The 24,123-nt window shown below is 42.2% G+C and overlaps 1 protein-coding gene across 5 annotated transcripts in view; it reads right to left on the reverse strand.

Moving 5' to 3' along the window:
• Positions 1 to 24,123, reverse strand: part of LTBP1 (latent transforming growth factor beta binding protein 1) — a 406,918-nt gene that overhangs the window by 241,261 nt on the left and 141,534 nt on the right. The window lies entirely within an intron of this gene.

Raw genomic sequence — 24,123 nt, forward strand, 5'->3', positions numbered from 1 at the left:
ACCTTGCAAAACAGGACTCAGAATCCTGTTCTATAATGGGCCAAATAATAAACATTTGAAGGCTAGCGGCCTAAAGGACTCTTGTTGGCAATTATTCAACTCTGTTGTGGTAGCCTGAGAGCAGCCTGTCGAGAACAATATATATGTAAATGAATGGTGTGGCTGTGTTCCGATAAAACTTTATTTGAAGAGGCAGTTTGCCAAACACTGCTTTGAATGCTTATACAACATTTAAAATTTTTGAGTATACCTCAGAAATTTAAAAAACTACAATAGAACGTTGATTTCAGAGACAAAATTCACACAGTTCGACTTTTTTTTTTTACAGTAGTGCGCACGCGCGCGCACACACACACACACACACACACACACACACACAACCAGCTCGCGCTCTAAGTTGTCAGACCATGCTTACAAATATCTTGAGAATACTCTGTGAATCTAAGTGTGTGAAGCCCATTTAAAAAAAAAGGGAGAGACAACACTGTCCCACTTCAAAAGAATATAAACTTCTATTTTTTCTGGCTCTTGGTACAATAATGAAATTAGAAATGGTGTGCCAACTATTTTGTCTTCTCTGGCATTAACTCGTGGCCCGGGCGGCTGCCATGCAGATGCTCATACCGTCACCTAAATTCTGCTCACTTAGGCGAAGAGAGACATCCAAAGAAAGCAAGCACTTAATCATTATTCCCGTTTCACCTCGCAGCTACAGTAGTCACTTTATAGGCACTTGAGAGTCTCCAGGCCTATTGTTTTTAAAAACTTATTCTATTTCTTTGCCAAAAGAAAAAATTTTTTGGCCTGGAATCATTTGGATTTTCAAAAGGCAGAGACAGTTTCATATGACTTAATTCTGATTTTTACAGTGTTCACATCTTCTTGGAAGAAGACACATTTTATTTCATATTTCCCTTTGCATTTTACTAACATTCTGCTATAAAAGCAGTCTAATTCTAAAGCAGACACATAATCTCAGCGAGTCCTCTTGTCTTCATGAAGCATTGATTTCATTATCATTAGCGTTAGCTTTCCAAATCAATCTCAAAATCAGTATTGAAAAATTCACAGCTGCTTTTCACACTAGACTGTCATGTGTAAAAGCTCTAATAGGATCTCTGTAAATATTACAGGATTAGAAAATACACTCTCCGATTCCCCTTGTAAAATCATTTCTAGGTAGCCGAGGGTATCATGTAAAGTTTAACTTTCAAAGAACCCAAAAGTAAGGTAAATTGCTCTGAGTTTCAAATTCCTCAAATGTGACAAGCTGAAGACAACACCATTCATCTGTCAAGAGTTGAGTGGGAATTCAGTAAGAGTGGCAGCGAACTTTCCTCCACAGACCACTTGGGTCTGTGACAGGCATCTTCCTCGAATGCTCTGAGTAAACTAAAACTCAAAAACCCCACAGGCCTGCCTACTAGGAGGCCCCTAATGAAGGTAAAATATACCCCAAGGAAAGACTGTCGAACCCCACAGAGATTGGGGATTCTTAGGATGCTGGAGGCCATTCCGGTCGGTCTAAGGCCCTGCATCCCCCATGAGGATAAGGAAACCCTTGGTGAAATCAGTGGTCAAAGACCGCCCCTGGAGTACCTAATAGCTGATGAACAATTACAAAGCTGAGGAGGAAAACTCAGGCCAATCAGAAGTACACAGGCGCAACTGCTGGCCCAGCTTTCATGCTTGGTCCCTCTGATGACAAAAATGTAACTTTCAGATCCCCTGCAGATCAATCAGCCCCACATATCTGAAGGAAGCGCTTTCAGATCTCACATTGTAGAGGCTTTGGCTAGAAGCATAGATTGCCTGGAGCCATGTAGCACCTCCACTGGGCCTCCTAGTCAGTCAATCAGTCAAGACACTCAAGAGTCAACATCCTGTCTGCAGCTTCTGCCAGACCCTGTGCAAACTGAAACCTCCATGAAGAGGCACTGGCACATGGTTTAAAACAAACCACAGATATTCAGAGTGGATGGTGAATGGGATGGAAGAGAAGCCGATATCCTCCCAATAGGAAAAGCTTTCATTTCTATTCCCCAATCATTAATGATGGAGAAAAATTCAAAAATGCAAAAATTGTTCTTGACAAATGGATTTTAGTCTAGAAAAGAGCACAGTAGCCCATCCTCCAGTCATTAGCCTAGGATGGAACCGAAAGCCGAGGCAGCCAAAGAAACAAATATAATAAGTGCGAGACTCACATCAAACGTCAAGAATACAGGGTCCTCCGCATGCATCCAGAATGTTGTGACATCTTCACCCGACTTCAACAACAGGGACCAACTAGCACAGGCAGCATCCCTCTGGGAAGGGGAAGCACCTCCTGGGTGGTTACAAGCCATCACCCTGCCCATTAAGTGAAGCTGTCCAAACGGACTTCGGAACCAATTCAATACACAGGTCGTGTGTGAGAAACAAGCAAAGGGCTCCTTCGCCTGCTGCAGTCCACTGCTTGCCCGAAGGCCAAAAATTCTTTGAAGGACAAATCATGAAACCATTAAATAATGCTTAGAATAACAGGACTTCATTGTTCTGCTCTCCAGGCTTGCTTAACTCCTCATGGACTCTTAAAAGAATTCCCACAGAATACTCTCTGTTCCTCGAGAAAGATGCCGTGTGAACAAACTAATATCAAACCTATGATTACTAATCAGGTTGCTCCAGTCCCAGAACACCCTCCAAGAGGGAGGGGAAACCTAGACGAGATTTCTAGCTGTGATGTGAGCACCTCCTCAGATAAGAATCAAGGACTATTCCAGCACTATCTCTTGAATTTTTTTTTTCTGGGTAGCTGTTAACTAACTGAAGAAAGAGAGGAAGAAAGAGTTGCTACACAGATGATACACATGAAAGGAAAGACTATGTGAGTTTCCTCTCCCTTTCAATTCTCCATTAATATCCTCTGAAGGAAACTATGCCAGTTACTTATCTCGCTCACACATATATACAAGATTTCCTTTCCTTTTTATGCATTTAAGGAGATGTACTCTTCTTTGCCTTTCTGTAGGTCTATGAAACCATTTAATGTAAGAGTAAGTTTCTGGATATATTCTGAGTTCCTTACAGAATTGCTTACAGCTCATCAAAAAGCAGGTATCAAATGGACACCACATTTGAAAATGGGCATATGGTCCCAAAAATATTGTTTTGGGCAGAAATGCAGCAGCAACCTAGTCACACACTCTTCGGTATGACCTCACTCTGATTCACTGAGAAAAAAAAAGCTGTTAAGACTCAGGCCGACCAACTTAACCTAGATCTGGATCTGTCCTGTCTTCCTCCTGAAGAAGGATGGGGTTCTAGGTAAAGCCAGCCCCACCCCTGCCTGCGGGCTAAAGTAATGGACCTCTTCTTCTCTTACAGACTCAAAGACTTACTCTCTTCATCCTCATTCCCACACAAACAAGTTGCACCCTTGCCCCAAACTCAAGAATACTGCTCTTCTTATTGTCTCCATTCCTCTCTCCTGCAGGTAACGCTCTATTTCTCTACTCTCCTTACAGCAAAACTCCTCAAAAGAGCTGCTCTCCTGGCTGTATCCCCTGCCTCCCCAACCATTCTCTCGAATCTGCTGCAGTCAAGCTGTTGCTGTCCATACTTCACCAAAACTGCCCTTGTGAAGGGTCACCAGGATCTCCACATTGCCAAATGCAATGGCAAATTTTCTGTGTCTTTCTTCTGCAAATGTTTAGCCCCTCTGACACATAAGGACTGCCTCATGATACACCTTCTCCAAAGGGCTTCTAGGTTACACTACTCTTTTGTGGTTCTCTCCTACCTTGTTGGCCACTGTTCCACATGACCCTACTCAGCGGAGGGCCCCAAAGTTCAGTCTCTGTAGCCTTCTCTTTTCTATACTGACTTCCTAGATGATATCATCCTGTCCCATCGCATGGATTTAAAGACTACCTACACACCTACATATAGAAAATGTTGAAATATGGCCTGGACCACCTCTACCTTGTATGTGTGTATACCCAAGCAACCAACGATTCACGTTTATGGGCCTTTCTTAGGTAAATAGCTAATGTCTCACAGACACCTCAGGCAAAATGTATTCAAAAGCAAGCTTTAATTCCTTCCTGTACTCACAGCCAAACCTGCTCCTATTCAAGTCTTCCCCCATCTCAGAAAACAGCAAGTCTATTTTTGACTAGGTAGCAGGCGGGCGGTGTCCATCTGGGACTCAATACAACAGCAAATCCTGTGAGCTCTATTTCCAGAAGGTAGGTAACAATTTCTCACCACTTCCATGACAAACACTCTGGTACAATCCACCACCATCTTGTGTCTGGATTATTTCAACAGTCTCCTAAACCAGACTCCTTGCTTCCACCTTTGCCCTCTTGCAGTTTATTCGGGAGAATAAACAGCTCGCAGGGTATCTTTTTTTTTTTTTTTTAATGTTTGTTTATTTTTGAGAGAGTGAAAGCGTGATTGGGGAGGGGCAGAAAGAGGGGGTGGGGGAAGAGGATCCAAAGCAGACTCTGCATTGACAGCAGTGAGCTGACGCAGGGCTCGAACCTATGAACCTTGAGATCATGACCCGAGCCAAAGTCAGACGCTCAACCAACTAAGCCACCCAGGCGCCCCTCACGGTATCATTTTGTAATTTATGTTCATCAATTCATAGCACCCCCACCCCCTTCAGGGGCTTCCCATCACAATCAGAACACAAGCCAAAGGCCTCACAATGGCCTACTGGGGCCTCCACGGCTGCAAACCCCTGACCTCATCTGCCACAACCCTCCTTAACCCATTCACTCTGGCTTCCTTGCTTCCGTCTCAAGCCTTTTGCACTTGCTGTTCCCTCTGCCTACAACACTCTTCCTCTGATCCATGAAGCTTCCTCCCTCACTTCCTTCAAGACTTCTCCAGAAGGTCAGATTATCAGGGAGGCCTTTCCTGACTACCTGACATAAAACTGCAACACCTCACACATTACCTATCCCCCATACCTTGCCCTACATTTCCTATTCATTATAAGCACATTTATATATTTACTGTTTGATTATCACCATGGGAACACAAACTCCATCAGGGCAGGAATGTGTCTGGTCACTGTTAGATGTCCAACATGTGTCTCATACTAACTGCTCAAGAAAAATAACTGAATGAACAAACTTCACTGAAAGAAACTAAATAAATAATATTTACCAATGGGCTAATTGCCAGTAGTATTAAAGCAGTAAAGAACACTCTTATTAAGTCTTTAGCCTCAAAACATACTTAACAGATGCTGCATTTGTCAAAGACAAATGAAATGTTTTAGCCATAAAACAAGGGAAAACACAGTTGTTATTCAGGAAGCTCTGCAATCATTACAAAACACGTTTTCCCCAAAACCATTAAAACATTACCCAAAAATGACCAATGACATAAAAAAGTGAAAATTTTCAATTAAACAAGTCAATGAGAGAATAACTGAATAAACAGGAAATGGAAATTTCTCAAACACTTTTTCTAAAGAAAAACAATTATTTGCTCCCAAAGTTTCACAACATATTACGCAGAAACCAAACCCACACATGATAGAAACTTCCTTTAACTGTATAAATAAGAGTTACAATGATGTGTAAGGAGTTGTTTTTTCTTTTTTACAATTATTCACTTATATTTTGAGAGAGAGAGAGAGAGAGAGAAAGAGAGAGAACGAACGAACATAATGAGGGAGGGGCAGAGACAGAATCCCAAGCAGGCTTCAAACTGTCAGCCCAGAGCCCGACATGGGGCTCGAACTCACAAACCATGAGATCATGACCTGAGCCAAAATCAAGAGTCAGACATTTAAGTGACTGAGCCACTCAGGCACCCCAACGTACAAGGAGTTTTTAAACCAATTTTTCATTTACTGAGCATCAAGTCCCCTTTTCAGGCAATGAATGAGGAAATTGAAAATACTACTTACCAAGATTCTGTGAGTCTCATATGAATTACCACTAGGCCATAAAACCTACCCAATCATAGAAATACATGTTGGTTTCTAGCTCAGGGAGACTGGCCAAGAGACTAGCCAGAGATCTAGCACAGACAGTAGATTTCATCCCAAATTTCCACGCATTTGAGGAGTCAGGTCTAATTTCCTATTTCATTCATTCAGTCTTTGTTTTATCTTGACTCGAGGTATAAAAACTCAAATTGTCACCTATAATCACATTTTCTCAACCTTCAATCTTACCCTGCCACCCGGACTCCAATGCCCTAAAAGGACTCTAACAGCACACCTTGAGACTATGGGATTTTTTTTTTTTCACATTTCCTTTTTCTCCTTGGAGTTTCTACTCTTTTTTTTTTTTTTTTAATTTTTTTTCAACGTTTATTTATTTTTGGGACAGAGAGAGACAGAGCATGAACGGGGAAGGGGCAGAGAGAGGGAGACACAGAATTGGAAATAGGCTCCAGGCTCCGAGCCATCAGCCCAGAGCCCGACGCGGGGCTCGAACTCCCGGACCGCGAGATCGTGACCTGGCTGAAGTCGGACGCCCAACCGACTGCGCCACCCAGGCGCCCCATGGAGTTTCTACTCTTTAAACACCAATCATAAGCTCTCTTCTCTAAAAATATTTTTTAAAAGATCCTATTTTTATCTCTGGAACAAAATCAAGTATGTTTGAAAGTGCAATATATTTTATAGTCGAAAGACTAACTTTTACCCAACAAGTACTTTGCTCACCCAGCAGGACCTGACCCAGTGTTTGGGGAAAGAAATAGAGTCAGTACTAAAAGTGGAAAACTAGCAAAACAAACCAATGGCTTTCTGACATTTTCATATTCTGACCTTTTTTGTAAAGTATTTTCTTTAACATCCCCTGAGGGGATTCAACTATCCAGGCATACCTCAGCTAACAGATAAGGAACGCCTAGAAAAGTTCAGGATAGGCTCCAGACTGCAGTCCAGGGAAAGAGGTGACCACACTCAAAGGCACCACAACCAATTAGAAATAGTGCTGGGGCACCTCCGTCCTGGTGTCCTGCAATTGCAGCAGGCTGTTCCACGAGGGTTCCTTTGACACAACTTTAAAAACTCACCTGTCTAGAACATATCCAGAAATCTCTGCTCCTAATCTTAAATACCAGGGAACCTACTGCCCCCATCCTATACAGAAGGGACAGTGGCATCTGAAATGTTATGACACAGGGTTGAAGACACATATCCCAAGGTGACAGTACTTAACTCAGTTCATAACATAAAAAGAAGCAAAGAAGAAAATGAGGGAGGAGCGGGGGTTTGGGGGAGCTCAGTGTAGGCATGTTCTCAATTGAATTCTGACAACCATGGGAACCACACTTGAGAAAGACTGAGTGAGTTTGTCCAGGAATTTTCTTCTTTTTTGGCATCAACATTCAAGATGCTACTCTTTCTAAGAGGTTGTCTCCCAAGGGAGAAATACCATTTAAAAGATGCATTTTTGCGTGTGAAAATCTCTACCTCCTTTCAAGAACCCGGGTCTTAGCAGTTCTCGCCTTTAGATCCCACCCACGGCCACAGGAGGAGGGGCTTCGGTGCCGCTGACAAGAGAAGCCTTCACTGCTGTTCCTGAACCCAGTGAACGAGGGGCAGAGCGGGGAACACTTTCATGTCTTCTAGCCCTAGTACTCACACAATCGGGCTAGTTTGTATAGCTTCCTTACAGAAACCATGGGTTAGGTATGCTCCACATGGTTCAAATTTTCTGTGCCTTAATTTTGGAACAGAATTAGGTTTTATTTGTCCCCACATTTGTTGTTTTTCCAAAGAAAGTAAATGGAGGCATTTGTTATCAGTCTATCACTCACCATTTCCATAAATAACATCTGTTTGTTTGTATGTGGAAAAGCAAGTCTGACTCAAAGGACAGATTATCTGCTGAGCTATTTGTTTACCAAGGAACAAATTTCATGACTTATTCACCAGCTTGATTAAGTGGGGGCCACTTCTCATGAGGGTCCCAGATTGTATCTACCATGCAATTTCAAAGTTAGAATTCCATATAATTTACACACTGGTTATGACAAATATTTCTGACAAAATCAAACTCCCTAAAAGAAAGTTGAGACCCTTCCCCACAGACACCGAATCTAGCCTCACATACAACATCCCACAAAGAGTCCAGGCATTAGCTGAACCAAACTGTCCAATGGTCCTCATTCACATGCCAGATTGCTTCACGTGACATTTGTCTCCCTCTAGAAAACCTTTCCTCCTTTCTTCCCACCTTTCATCCTCCTGAACCAACCCACCTACCCCCTCCCTACACAATTTTCAGCAACCTAGGCATGCCTGTTTGAACAGTGCATCTCTCCATTTTCCCCTAGCTGTTTGCACATAATCCTATTTATGTGTACTTCCTTACTTTTCCAATCTTCCTTTGGCCTCGGTCAAGCCCAAGGAAACAGTCTGTATTTTTATCCTCCTCCTCTATTTATAACAAAAGTCCACCTAGTGGCTCTCCCTCTTTGAGAACAAGAAAAGATTATGGTCAGAGGGGAGTGCATAACAAAGAACACAAGGGTAGTAAATGAAGATAAAGGAATCGAAGGCAGTATGAACTCAGACAAGGAATACTCAGGAATTCCATTGTCTATGGCAAAGGCAAAGAAGCAACTTTTACTCAAACTAATAACTGAAAGTCACAAAACTTTAAAGGAGCCAAATGCCATCAGGGTTCCATTGCCTTTGTAAGGGGGCTTGGAAACTTCACTCTTACACTAAAGGCAGACGCTAAGAAGAAAATGACCTATCACACATTACAAAATTTACATTTGGCCTGAAAGAAGGAAGAACTCAAAAGACAGAGCAAAGAGGGAAACCAAAACTTCCTGTACCTTGTGCAGGTATTCTGAATCTCTGCAGCTGCCAGGCCAGAAGCAGGCACCTTGATGTGCCTCTGGGGGAGTCCAATTCTACCACACAGGCAAGAAGAATCCAGAGCAAACAGATACTACAATATGAATGCATTTTATTTTAAGAAATACTAAGGAAGGTGAAGATACGAACATTTTTCTAACTGCTGGAGTTTGATGGGCTCAGGTGAAAGAAAAATCTGTTGAAGCAACTGGTTATATAGGAGAAAACTGGTATTCTTAAATCTCTGAATTTAGGGACTCCTGGGTGGCTCAGTTCATTGAGCATTCAACTGTTGATTTCAGCTCAAGTCATGATCCTAGTGTTGTGGCATCAAGACCTACAATCTCCTTGCTTAGGATTCTCTCTCTCTCTCTCTCTCTCTCTCTCTCTCTCTCTCCCTCTGCCCTTGTTTGCCCTCTCTCATAATATATCTCAAATAATTCTCTTCATAGAATCAGAGGTATCCAAGCTTGCAGAACACAGATTCTATCATTCACTTTTTGTTCTCTTCCCTGAAGCACAAACTTCTTTCTGCTCAGTTTTTAAATGACTCCATCAAATGGCCCCAACTACTTTCTCCAAGGGATTACTGCCAAGTTCAATAGAACTCATCATTATAAAAGATTTCTGCCTAAATATCCCTTTTCTCAAAGTTGTATTCCATCTTTTATTTATGTGATAAACAAAACTGAAAAATGATTAGTTGCCAATTAAAAATGAATTACTGATGTGTAGTCACACATTGTCACTTTTCCAGCTTTCAGTTAATTCTTTTTAGGTTACTCATGCTCAAATTCCTCTCTCCATCAAGACAGTGCCTCTCCTGTCGAACAGTGTGATAGTTTTAAAATCTATCCACAAATCCTTTGATACTTTTTTCAAGAGGTAAAATCTAATTCCACTTCCCTTGAGCATGGGCTGGTCTTAACAATTCATGTCTAAAGCAAAAAATAAAATAGAAGTGATTATTTCAACTTCAGAGACTAGGTCATAAAAGGCACTGCAGCTTCCGTCTTGAGCTCTCTCTGTCCAATCACTCACTCTGGGGGAAAGCCAGCTCCCAGGCCACGAGAATACTTAGCCCACAGAGAGGCCCACATGGCAAAGAACCAAAGTCTCCTGCCAAAAGCCATGTGAGTGAACAAACCTGAGAGTGGATCTTCCAGCCCCAGTTAAGCCTTCAGATGACGGCAGCCCCTGCTGATACCCTGACTGCAACTTCATGACAGAATCTGAGACAAAACCAACCAGCTAACCAACCAGCTTCTGAATTTATCAGCCAAAACCAACTAGCTAAACAACCAGCTTCTGAATTTCTGAGGCACAGAAACTGTAAGATAACGTTTGTTGCTTTAAGCCACTAAGGTTTGGGTTAATTTATTATATAGTAAAATATAAATACCCACACTCCTCTTCTCTGTTCTTTTCCCCTACACACACACACACACACACACACACACACACACACACACACACACTTCTCTGCTTTTCTTTTTCCCTAGATTCTGAGAACACAGAAACAGACTTTATGGACCTTTCTAAATGTACAGAGCACTGTAAGACTCATGAAACATGTACTGAATACCTAATGAAGCTTCAGAGCTCACATGCACCCCACAATCATTTAAGTGACACATCAGGAACCTGACCAAGGTCATTTTGCTAGGAAATGGCAGGGCTGGGATTTCAACACAAGCCTTCACACTCTCCCCTAATGCCTCTCCTACACTTCTAGTAGGTGCTTAAGATACTAGGCACCTGGGAAGTTTGGAGCAAGGGAAGGAAACAGACTGAGCACATCCTAGGTGTCTGGCAGTATGTCAGGTGTCATCTCATTTGCTTCTTATGACAGAGTAAGTGCTAAGATTTTTATTTGACAAAGAAACTAATATTCAGAGGTTCAATGGAATAGAATACAGTAAAATGACTCACAGGCACCACTCTTCAGCATCTTGAAAACTAGGGTGGGAAAAAAAAGACACTGAGAATACTGCTCATACAGCTCATCTACCTCACGAGATTGTGGTAGGGGCCATTTGAAATAATTTGTATGGATATAATTCATAAGCTGTTAACTACTATGCAAATCCAAGAGGATATCATTACGTGTGGTCAGCTCTTAGCAGAGTAACTGTGAGGTAAAGCTCAAGCTAGTAGTGACACTTACCCCATGATATATTATACAGCAAAACCCACAAGAACGTCTAAATATGGAAAATTTCATCTCAAGATGTTTGCATTACAATCTTAATTATTGTTTAAGACTCTACGATAAAGGAAAATTCCAGGGTGGACTTTGGTTCCTACAAAATCTCCAGGTAAGAGCTGATGGCTTGACTTGGTTTGAAAGGCGTCTAAATGGATTTCAGCAAATAATTAGAATGGCTTATTTTGCATCTGACTGATTAAGTTAAACAATTTTTGCCAGAAACTCTAAGTTCAGATAATTTTTAAGTGTTATTGTCATAAAAGCCCTACAAATCATGAAGCTGACAGGTTTTTTTAACGTAGTCAAATTTAGCTTTGCACCCACGTAAAAATAACAGAGAAAGCTCAAGTAGCATTCTTTTTTTTCCACCTTTTTTACTGAAATATAGTTGAAACACAATGTTACATTCATTTCAGGTGTACAACGCAGTGTTTCAATAACTATGTCCATGGTGCTGTGCTCACCGCAAGTATAGCTACCACTGGTCACCAATCGGGTAAAGTGGCACTCCTCCCAATGAGTAAGATCAGTTTAGGCAATTTTTTAAAATATTTTTTTAATGTTTGTTTTTGAAAAAGAGAGAGAGAGAGAGCGTGTGCACAAGTGGGGGAGGGGCAGAGAGACAGGGGGACAGAGAATCCGAAGCAGGCTCTGCCCTGACAGTAGCAAGCCCAATGGAGGGCTCGAACTCATGAACCATGAGATCATGACCCTAGCCAAAGTTGGACGCTTAACCGACTGAGCCACCCAGGCATCCTGGTTTGGGCAATTTTTAACTCATTGTATTTTTGGTTCCCAAGAAACTTATACGAATACATGTAGGATAAATTTTAAATAGTCCATATACTAATATCATGATGTAACATACTGACTTAATTTAACAGCAAGCACTCAGTACAGTGGTCGGCACACAGTAAGTACCCAATAGATGAGAAAAATGCAATCTATGGAGTGTCACTGATGGAGACAAATAGCTTATGTCCAAATTTCCTAATTATCTGAGGCTCAGAGACAAGAATATAGTTTCTAGTACCTTTAGCAGGTTTTTAAAACATACATATTATATGTTCTTGAGGTATATTAAGGTGTGGTTTGGAAACTGGGATCTCTGACAAGAAACATTATGAATCACTTTCTCCACTAAGAGTCTTTTTTAAAACTTTAAAAAGAGGCATCTAATTTTGCTCCATTTCCACGCTGGAGACATGGCAGAGCACGCCTGACAGGTATTTACACGCATGCCCCACTGTGGCTGCCCAAAAACCCATACCAGAAAAAGAGGAGAAGGAGGCATGATGGGATTTCAGGGGTCTTCTAAAAAGGTTTCTGTCCACACTCACTCATGAACTGAAACTGGACATTTTCCATTCGATGTAATCAAGAATCCGAGACCTGAAAACATTTCTATTAAAAATCTAAATGGGCACTGAGGCATAAATATGGTTAACGCAGCAGGCCCTATGAAAGCCCAGGCCACGAGGACAATTCTGAGTGCTGCAGTGGTCTTGGGGAAAATATGGAACCGGCCCCACTTACTTCTCTGTGCATCTACCAACCTACCCCAAGCTTTCTCAGACAGAAGATGTAGACAGGATTAAGGGGGTAAAGAGGGGTAAAGCAGCTGGGTTTTCCTGCTCTAAATGATAGTCTTTGGTGCTCTGAGACATCAAGACACGCAGCTCTTAGAGGGAAGGTTCACACAGAATGCGTGCTCACTGGGGTCTCCGCCTACAATACAATGCAGGGGGGTGCACCCTTTCTCAAGGGAGATGGGACTGAACAGGAAAGCTCTGCACAGCAATGCAGAAATGCAAGTCCCAAGACAACCCAGGAACAGCTGGCCACATAAGCCTGACCTTATGGAGACTCAAATATGCTTCAATAACTGGGATGACATTAAGAATCCACAGTACTTTCACCAACACATTATATGTTGCCCTATGGTCAGTCCTTTTCAGAAAATGCTGTTGACGCTGATATGAACATGGCAGCTGTTTCATGACGGCTGTTTCTGCTTCTACTTGGTATTCTACTTCTGTTCCAGTTTCTTACTGTTCAACTCTAACTTAACTTACAAATTCCTTGAAAAATTCTGATTGATCTTATTTCATCAGATCATCCCTCTTAGGGAATGCTCTTCTGGGAGGCCACCTTACAGCAGCTTATAGCACCTTACAGCAGATTGGTTTTCTTGAGTCAAGTGCCTACCCTTCTTCTGGTTCACTGTGGCAAGAAGGTGTAGTCCCCCAGAGTAGCATTTTTACCTATATGTATCCTGTCTGATTAAAACAGCATCACCAGCTCTAAGACTAACAATTATCCAGATTGTTTTACAAAGTAAATCTTCTGGGGTGCCTGGGTGGTTTAGTGGGTTGAGCATCCAACCTCAGCTCAGATCATGATCTTCTGGTTCATGAGTTCGAGCCCCACATCAGGCTCTGTGCTGACAGCTCAGAACCTGGAGCCTGCTTCAGATTCTGTGTATCCCTCTCTCTGCTCCTCCCCCACTCATGCTCTCTCTCTCTCAAATAAACATTAAATAAATAAATAAATAAATAAATAAATAAATAAATAAATAGTAAATCTTCCCTGTTAAGGTAAACTAAGAAAAGCAGATGTCAAAGGAACTGGCATGTGAGCAGACCAGATACATGCCTTTTTTATGGTATAAGGAAGAGTGGAACCATACAACTTAAAGCTCAGAGCTGGCACACTGTCTTTCTGCCTGCAGTCCATTAGTAAAAAGCAGGTCACCCAGGCAAGCTTAATGTCGACGGGGTGGAAAAGTCCACTATACCCACAAGGAAGCCATGGCAAGAAGGAGGAAGGAAGAATTACATGTACGTAAGATCTACATTTTTATTAGTTATTCTGGTATGAAAAAAATTTCATGAAAAAAGTTAAGCTGGTCAGGGAAATATTATCAAAATATAGGTGCCTCCCTCTCTCCCTATAAAAACAAACTAAAGCACACTTAAATAGTGCTCTGTTTTTGTTAAATATCTACAGTTACAAAAACCTAAGAAAAAGACCTTTGGACCAGAAAGCATCTACTTAACTGAATCAACAAAGGCAGCATAATATCTCTGAATGGCCAGTAAAGGGAAAAAAATACCAAAAGATTTTGTTTGGGGAGTGTTCCTCTGTAACCAACCCTCCAAAGTAAAGCAGAGCCTGCTTCAGTGGCTCTGGAAGGAATGTAAACTGAACGCGTGGGAGGAAGAGCTCCAGTTTCTTCGGGATCTGAGGCAGGCAGTGGTGATCGTGCGATGCACCTGTAGTCATTAAGTGGCGTTCATTACAACAAGGAGCACAGCTGCCTGGTGTGTGAGGTTCCAGACATCCTTAGCAGAGAGCACTCAATCCCACGCAAGCAGCCCCGGGTCATCTACCAAAGGGAACCACCCCACTGACCACCACCGACCGCCCTCCCACCTGCTGTCTAGATTGTTTTTCTTCCCCAAAGCTCTCTAAGTCTGTTTCTAGGATACAGGGGTTTTTAAAATAACTATGATGTTTTTCACAAGAGCAATCACTGCCTGTTTCAAGTTATCATTTAGTTAAAAAAGCTGGGACCTTGGAAGAGCCAACATGTGAAACACAGTTAGGGCTACAAGAATTTTTTTTAATGAATACTTGCAATATGGATAATGTAGGCAGCTGCAAAAAATAACTCTTTAACACACATTTATATATGTGATTAAATATAAATGTGTATATATACATATACATACATCATGTGTACACATTTCATGGTTTAATGTTTTCCTGTCAGAAGAAGTACTCAAATATAACCATATTGCAATTACCTTTTTTAGGGAAGAAAGGTTTCCCTCCCATTCCAGCCATGTGTCAACTCGTACTTCCTCTGTATGGGAACACAGCCCTTGGGCAGCTGGGTTTCAGTACAGATACATTTCAATTTCACAAGGGGCTAATACTTAGTAAATATAAAAAAAAAACATGCAGAACTGCAGAAAAGTACAACACAAGCTCTTTAAGAAAGGTCATAAAATGTAAGGAAGATAGGGAAGTCTTTACCTCCAAGTGGGGACACACAGACTCACCATAAGGCACTAATTTTCAATGCTAAGAGGACCCCTCTTTAAAGAGGCTAAACCAAGCAAATACAAATTCTATTTCAATTCCCTTTGGAACATCTCATTAGCAGTATTTTGTACAATCCTGTTTATGTCAAATCAAAACTATCACTTCAACTCTAACAATGATTGTTCCCTAGAAACTAATTTTCTTATTCAGAAATAAAATCAAAGTAAAGCCCTCAATTTCTGGCAAAGAGATCCAAAGACTGAGAAAGCAGCACCTCTTCTTTTTCAAATGCAGGTTTTCTCCTCCCAAAATGCTGCTTTGTACTTTCCAGGCAATCTATAAGTTCATCCGTGGTTATTTTCCCCCACCAATATCACAGTTTGATCATAGAGTATTCTGGAATCATACAGTATCTATTTCTCAATATCTTGAACTTGGTCTCAACACCCAGAAATATCCTTGGATTACTTTGTTTATTTATTTTGAAATCTTGGGCCCTTGGGATTGAAACCTCCTTCTCTGGCATGAAAGGCTGCCCATTGGGGAACTGAGATTACATAACCCTTCACTCTAGGTTTTCCTCCACTGTTGTTTTTAACATCACTGGATAAGTTTCTTGGAAGTGTTTATAATCCGTCTATGTCTACTATTTCCCAGCGCTCTTCCACTGTGTGTAAGGAATCAAGAAGCAAAGAGAACGTTCATGTTCACCTACATGCCTGGACTGAGATGTGATCAAACAACTCCTGGATAAAACATACCAACCCGCCCTCACCACCCCCAAATGAGACACAGCGGCCAAGGCAAGACTGCACATGGAACTTTACGTACAACAAGTAATACCTGCCCTTCAATGGAATATAGATTCTTAAGGGCATCAGCTCAGCAAAACGCTGGTCCTTCATCCACATTCCCTGGAATGCTTTCTCAAGCATCAGTTTGTACCTATTTATGCTGTTGCTTTTCTGTCTAGGCTTTGAAACCAACAAGGATTTTGTCGGAAATAACTGAAGAATGGATGATTTTCTTCTCTCCACCTACAGTGCTAACATCCACACTGACATACAGCTGGAAAGTGGCTCAAGGTTCCTTATTCCCACACAAAGTGTGGTATGGGGTGACCAAGCAGCCCAATCAGGAGTTTGATTTCACAAGGGAAAAAGCATGGAGCTTTACCATAATTCCTTCCTCAAAGCAGTCTTTTTTTTCACACCTGGTATTTTAAATGCTAAATCATTTCTTTGTTCATTTTCATCAGCTTCTTGTAAGATCTAGTTTCTGGCTGGTCCCACTTCCACTGCCACTTAGTACCCACTGGATTGGCGTGGGGTCAATCCTACAGACATTTATCTGCACATGACAAGGCAAAGGTGGTCTCCATGCAAGGAAGGCTTTCAGGGCTGCAGAACTCCCCTTCCCGAGAGGTGCACACCATCCATTGGCAGAACTTTGCCCCAGTGGGGCTCCCATCAATCAGTAACTGTCAGTGAGGGCACCATGGAGACCTGGAGTTGCCAGCACAGGCAGTTTCTCCTTCTGCTGTTGCTTTTCTCTCCTCTCAGGCGTGTCCTGGAGTAAGGCTAGGCTGCTTCTCAGGACCAGACTCTCCTTTAACTGCCTTTCCAAACTGTTCCTCCTCTGAAGATCTCCCTCTCACACTTCACCACACACAGAAGAATCTGGCTCTGATTTCCTCACCTCTACTGATTCCATCTACATTTGCCTTTATCCGATTGCCGGTCCAGGGTTTCTCCTCCTCTTCTGTGAGGAGGTGGAGGACGAATTTGGTCTTTCTTCCTCAAACCACCTTCTGTCCCCTGGTGGGTGCTGTCAACCACACCACGGGCTCTCTCCCTGCGATGACTCGAACCGGCACTGGGCATCCAGAGCCTTTAAGCAGTGTTCTTATCCACCTCCTGGAAGTGGCTGGGACAAGCAGAACTGTCCCGGCCAAAGGCTGCCTGTCTCCTAGTCTTTGGATTTGTTCTGCCAAAGAAAACCCCTTGTTGGCTCTGAGCCTTTGCACAACCACTATCGTCTCACAGTAACAACCAGGAAGTGCACAGTTTCGCTAGTAACCTCTTCGCTGCACCAGTCTGCAACCACACACAGTCTTCACTCCAGATGTATGAACTTACTTTTTCAAGGAGGAGACAGAACATCAAACCTGAGATGCTTCCATGTTAGGCTTCTCGATGTCACTGTGGACACAACCTGAGGGCTCACGCCAGCACATCCAACCACAGCGTCACCTTAAGTACAAACAGCAGGTCTTGGGTGCCCAGAGAGTCCGTGCTCTTCATTGCCTGAGACTGTGGGCTGCCATCAAGCCAGAACTGAGATGCTGGGGCTCGGGCAGGAAGGCTGCTGCTGTGAGAACAACCGAGTCTTTGCCTCCCCTTCTCAGACCTGAAACCTGGTGGCTGTTCTATCTTCAAATGGGGGAGCCAGGAATTCCAGTTAGCCTGTGACCGACTGCTGGGCAGTTGCTGGGCTGGCTGGTCTATTTCAAGGACCGAGAGAAGTTAGTACAGACCACAGGATCCGGGACTAAGAAGTCTCCTGTGGTCCCAGCACAGAAAGGATTACATTTTCTTCTGTCTAAAGGGGCCCGATGGGGGCTGTGGACCTGCTTCCTGCACCACATGACTACTTATTCAAACAGAAAGGCTATGCTCAACACTAAAAATAGTGGACCTGTCCTGAGCTCTTTTGTAACAGTACCATGTGTCTGAAATGCCAGCAATCAATCTCTCCCCCATATTTCAGCACATCAGAAGATAAACTGGAAATTCTTTTAATAATCTGACCCGTATCTGCTTTTATTTTTTTTTATTTTGAGAGAGAGAGAGAGAGAGCACGCAATTACATGAGAGGGGCAGAGAGAGAGGGAGAGAGAGAATCCCAAGCAGGCTCTGCACTCTTAGTGCAGAGCCTCACATGAGGCTTGAACCCACAAACTGCAAGATCATGACCTGAGCCAAAATCAAGAGTCAGATGCTTAACTGACTGAGCCACCCAGGCACCCCTGAAATGCCAATAATCAATCTCTCCCCTACATTGCAGCACATCACAAGATAAACTGGCAATTCTTTTAATAGTCTGACTTACATCTGCTTTTAAATCTTGAAGGAAGGTAGTATATAAAACAGGACACCTGTCTTTCCTGAAATTTAAAGTTTCTGCTATGAACTTAAAGAACTAAAATTTTAGGTGACTTTAAAATACAAATAGCTGTTTACAGGGTGCCTGGGTGGCTCAGATGAGCATCTGACTTTGGCTCACGTCATAATGTCACAGTTCGTGAGTTCGAGCCCCGCGTCGGGCTCTGTGCTGACAGCTTAAAGCCTGGAGCCTGCTTCAGATTCTGTGTCTCCCTCTCTCTCTCTGCCCCTCTCCTGCTCATGCTCTGTCTCTCTCTGTCTCTCAAAAATAAATAAATGTTTAAAAAAAATTTTTTTAATATAAATAGCTCTTTAAAAGCTAAGTCCACCTTGGGGCACCTGGGTGGCTCAGTCGGTTGAGCATCTGACTTCAGCTCAGGTCATGATCTCGCGGTCTGTGAGTTCGAGCCCCGCATCAGGGTCTGTGCTCAGAGCCTGGAGCCTGCTTGGGATTCTGTGTCTCCCTCTCTCTCTGCCCCTCCCCCGCTCGTGCTCTGTCTCTCTCTCTCTCTCTCTGTCAAAAATAAGCAAACATTACAAAAAAAAAATTTAAAAGCTAAGTCCACCTTGATAGGAAAACCATTGGAATGGGAAATGGAAAATCTGATTTAGAGAAGTTTACATTTCTGAATATTTCCAAACATGGTAAGATACAATAGAAGAGACTAAGTAGCTATACCGTTAAACCAGAGAGTGATTGCCCCATCTTTTAGCTCTTCAGACTCTTTGTACAACCTACAAACCATTTCAATTACAGGGGTATTTCAGCTCATCCTCAAGATCTCCTTTTGAAGGAAGTCTACTACCTGTCTACCTATCTTCGTAAGCTCCCCAGTATTCACAACCCCAAAGATAAAAAACGCCCTTCCACCACAGACTCTAACAGAAATATTCTCTGCTTTTACCATTATCCAGCATCCCATAGTGTTTTCACTACAACTGCGGTCTGGTGTGGATACTCATCTTACCTTCAAAGGGCTTTTTCTAGAGAGTTAAGTCAAACTAATCTCTTTTTGCACAAATTATTTGGGTTTCCTCCTGAACATATGCTATACTAATAATCTGGATGGTTTTTATGAGGTGGTATTGCAAATGTTACCATGTCATTTTAACTTTTCTTCCCTTGGATTACAAATACTACCAAAATCAACATAACAGAATCTTATTTCCATACTCAATTCTTTCCTAGAAGTCACCAAGGAAGACCCCCCTCACCCCAGACCATCTCTAGAGAGAGCCAATGAGCTCCACTCCCGGGAGTTGTAACTACTTCTGTGGTGCAAAAAAAAAAAAAAAAAAAGTTATATTAATATTTTTAACATAACATGGCTTTTAATATATTCAGATTGTACAATCATCATGACCATCTAATTCCACAGTTATGTATTGACCCAAAAAAACTTCTTATCCATAAACAATCACAACCCATTCCCCCTCCCCGCAACCCCTAGCAATCACTCATCTACTTTCTGTCCATGTGAAGTTGCCTCTTTGGGACACTTCATATAATGGAATTTTGTGTGATCTGAATCCTTTCGTGTCTGGATTCCTTCACTCCACATGTTTTCAAGGTTCATTCACGTTGTGGCATGTATCAGTATCCCATTCCTTCTTTATGGCTGAACAACCCATTGTAAGATCTACCGCATTTTGTTTATCCATTCATCAGATGATAGACATTTTGGTTGTTCGCGCTTCTTGGCTATTATGAATGATGCTGCTATGAACATGTGTATACAAGTTTTTGTGTGAACATATGTTTTCAATTCTCTTGAGTATATACCTAGAAGTGGAAATGCTGGGTCATATGGCAACTATGTTTAACTTTTGGAGGAACTCAGGTGATAGCTTAATGTGATTCAGTCTAGCCAGATGGGGGTTACTGGTTCATCCAATAAAAATGTTATTTCTGTCAATATTAAAAGGCTTTCTTTAAACAGCCAGGAGTAACATCCATTATTTTCCCAATTGCTGTGTGGCCTGTCACTCTAACATGAAAGGAAACTAGACTTATCAGAAAAGAGTGGTTTCCTGGTAGTTCATGCTTTTCTGGCTGTCTTCAAACTAGTGGCGATTTATCTGAGAATCATCACAGTGAGGAGGGTGGGTTGCTGAGGACAGTGACAATGAAGGACAGCTGCTTATAGGCAGCACCTCTTGGACAGCTTTTGATTCAATGGCTATATTCTAGCACCTACAGGTCCAAAATCTAGATGTTTTCAGTACACTGTAAGAGTGAGCCACTAGATCAACACCCAGAAAACTATAGCCCATGAGACCAATCTAGTCAGCCACTCAGTTTTGTGTTTTTTTTTTTAAACAATCTGCCAGCTAAGAATGATTTTTCACATTTTTAAACAGTCACATTTTTAACAGTTATGTAAGAACCTATATATAACATCCTCAATTATGTATCCTGGCTCATCAAGCCTGAAGGATTTATTATCAGATCCTTTAAGAAAAAAGTTTACAGACCCGTGCTCTAGCTGATACTCATGCAAATTAAATTCTCTTAAGACCAATGAAGGAAGCATAGCACCATTATCAATTTCTCACTGGAGATATCCAGTAAGCAGCCAATGTCCAACGCAGGATGTAGAGTGGAGTAACCTAGGAAGTGGCTCAGAAGGATGGGAAATGCACAGAATCAAAATGGGAAAAACAGTATGGACACAGTGGTTAGGGAAGAAGAGTTAGGCCATCAAACCTCTGTGAAACTCTAATAAAATCTTCATTCATCACAGCAGAGAACACCTCCCTAGCAACTTGATAGTTTGTTTCTCCCTATCTACCTTGTTTTATCTAGAGAGTGCTAGACTTAACACATTAACACATTCTGCTTCACTGAACCCATCACCCCCCATTGTCATCCCTTTCCTGCTTACTCTGACCATTTCGCTCTTGGCCTACCAGGTGTCAAATGCACATCCTTATTCCCTTGGTCTTGCAGGGCTGCGGCCACCCCTCATTAGGAGGTGATTAATCTACACCATGCTCAGAGCTCTAGATAAACATCATTACTGCTGTTTGCAAGATACTATTAAAACTACCAACTGGTCATTGCAATAGACCACCTTCTTTATCCCAATGAAACAGAAAAACAACACTTGTCTTTTGCCAACCTCAATGTTTTCACTAGTCCCCCAAGCTTCTTGAAAGTAATGGCAGTGGACTGTTTTGACACACTGGTCCCTCAGACTCTTCCCAAGATAGATGATCTCTACCTGCTCGGAATACCTTCTGTTTTTCTCATAAGTCAGAATTTCAGAATTATCTGCTCCTACAACTGGACCTTCAAATTCTTCAGCAAATTGAGAGGTTCATATGTTTGCACTTGACCTCTTCTACAAAGATGAAATTAAAGACACTAGAAGTCCCTGCTTTTCCTCAGACTTCCCTTACTAATGTCTCTTCCTTTCTCCTACATGTAAGGTTTTCTTGGGGGCTCCTTTCACCTAATACAAAGCTGGATGTGGGGAGACCTCACTTTTAGGTTCTTATTATGACTCGTTCCTCCTTTCTAGTTTTAATCTTTCTATTGTTGTTCTTACTCGATTTTGCTCTTTCCATATCCTCATGGTCCTGCCAAATTACCTCCTTTTAAAACTTTCCCATTAGCCTTCCAACTCTCAATAGAGTTCTGGTCTCAGCAAAAATTAGCCACATCTCCCTTCCTGGCCTGCTTCAGTTAGTTGTATATGCCTGCTTCAGTTAGTTCCTGGGCTTCTTTTTTGAACAGTCATTAAATCCTAGGGAGTTTGAGCAAAGAACTCCATCACTGTGATTACATGTTAGTCTGAATTCGTTTACTAGCTCCCAGCTATGGAGAAACTACATTTTTTATAATTTGTTTTTATTTTAGAGAGAAAGAGCACAAGCAGGGAGAGAGGCAGAGAAAGAAGAGAGAGAAAGAGAGAGAGACAGAATCTTAAACAGGCTCCACTCTCAGCACGGAGCCCGATGCAGGGCTTGATTTCACAACCCAGGGATCATGACCTGAGCCAAAATCAAGATTTGGACACTCAACCGACTGAGCCACCCAGATGCCCCAGAGAAACTACCTTTAAACAGAATGAGTGGCAAATTTATGGACAATACAGATCTTCCTGTTTTTCTAAATTATAATTTCATCTTCCAGAAGACCCTTCAGCAAAGGTTTGAGCGTTTAAAATACACACAACAGGGGTGCCTGGGTGGCTCAGTCAGTTAAGTGTCCAACTCTTGCTCAGGTCAGGTCATGATCTCATGGTTCGTGAGATGGAGTCCCCATATCGGTTCTGCAGTGTGGAGCCTGCTTGGGATTCATTCAATCATTCATTCATTCATATTCTCTCTCTCCCTCTCTCTCTCCCTAAATAAATAAATAAATAAATAAATAAATAATCATTTAAAATAAAATAAATTACACACAACACATGGGGGGACCAGTCATTCCAATAATGAATCATCAACAAACCAAAACCGGTCTCATCTCTAGTCTTAATACCAGAGAGTTCAGACCACCTTTTCCTGACACTTTCATATAGTTCAAAATTCTCTTCCTTACCAGTATGATTATAAGCTTTCAAAAACTCTCCTCCCATCACATTCTAATTCTGGAGAACATCTAAGAAATACATGATCTATACAATAACCCAAGGAAACAACATTGGGGTTATTTTTCAAATAAGATTAGAAAAATATTATATACTCAGCGATATTCACACAGAACAGGTTATCAAGCACTTACCCCAAAGGACCTTTTTTTTTTTTTTTTTAAGGTTTATTTATTTTTGAGAGAGAGAGAGAGAGCATGAGCAGGGGAGAGGCAGAGAAAGAGCAGGATAAAGGATCTGAAGCTGGCTTTGTGTTGAGAGCAGAGAGCCCAGGTTGGGGCTCTAACTCTCAAAGCATGAGATCATGACCTGAGCTGAAGTCGGATGCTCAACCAACTGAGCCACCCAGCTGCCCCTCACCTGAGGACCTTTAAAACAAGATGCACACCCTGACTGTCTTGCAAATGACTAGGAATTATCACACCTAAAGGATGAGGAGATGATCTATATGACTGCTCCAGTCTTCCCTCTTGAAAATCCCCAGGACTTGCTTTCCTCATCAGCCCAATAAACCTCATCCAACTGTTACTCTGGGGATCCAGGCTCAGGTCACGGAGCAGAATTTTCCCAAAAGATGAAAAACGCAATGTACAAACCTTGTATTAGATACCCTTTCTGTTAAGCGACCAATTGTAAGGGAAGAGTCAATCACTCCAGAAGACTGACCAACTTAGGGAGGTGGGGGTGGGCCCGGGGAATCAAAGCCACAAAGATACAGACTCCTAAAGGGCCAAACAGTAGTAAAAACTCCCTCTCAGCTATTTTGCACTCCTCTTGGTGGTGAAAGACAGTCCTTTTCAACCTCACAACTGGCATTCTTTTTCATTACTTGTGGCGCAGGCAATCAGTCAACGTGAGACAGAGCAGGAAGCTGCTGGAACGAGCGTGTGCGTCTAGCTCTCGGCTCTGAATGGTCTGCGCCTCACTCCAGAACGTTTCCTCCAGATGCTGCCAGCAGACACTCTGTAATACCTAAACCACAAATCATCACATTCCCCACCCTTTGAGCCAGGCCTTGTCCTTGAGAGCTTCCCACATAGTGAGATATTAACCAAGCTGGCCACTGATACAATAGCTCTTTACAAATTCGGAATAAAACCTGCCACACCATCTGCTCGATCTACTAAAAAGTGGACTCGTATCATAAAAATATCCATGGTAGGTGAACCTCAGAGAGTAATGCAGGACATTTCAGACATTTCACACGGACTGAATCCTGGCTAGCTTGCTAAAGAAAATATTTTATCAATGTAAACATGTCAGGCATACAAG

This window comes from Lynx rufus, unplaced genomic scaffold, assembly GCF_022079265.1.
Source record: "Lynx rufus isolate CCGP_SWC_20201006 ecotype Redwood Valley unplaced genomic scaffold, mLynRuf1.p SCAF_8, whole genome shotgun sequence".
Classification (NCBI taxonomy): Eukaryota; Metazoa; Chordata; class Mammalia; order Carnivora; family Felidae; genus Lynx; species Lynx rufus.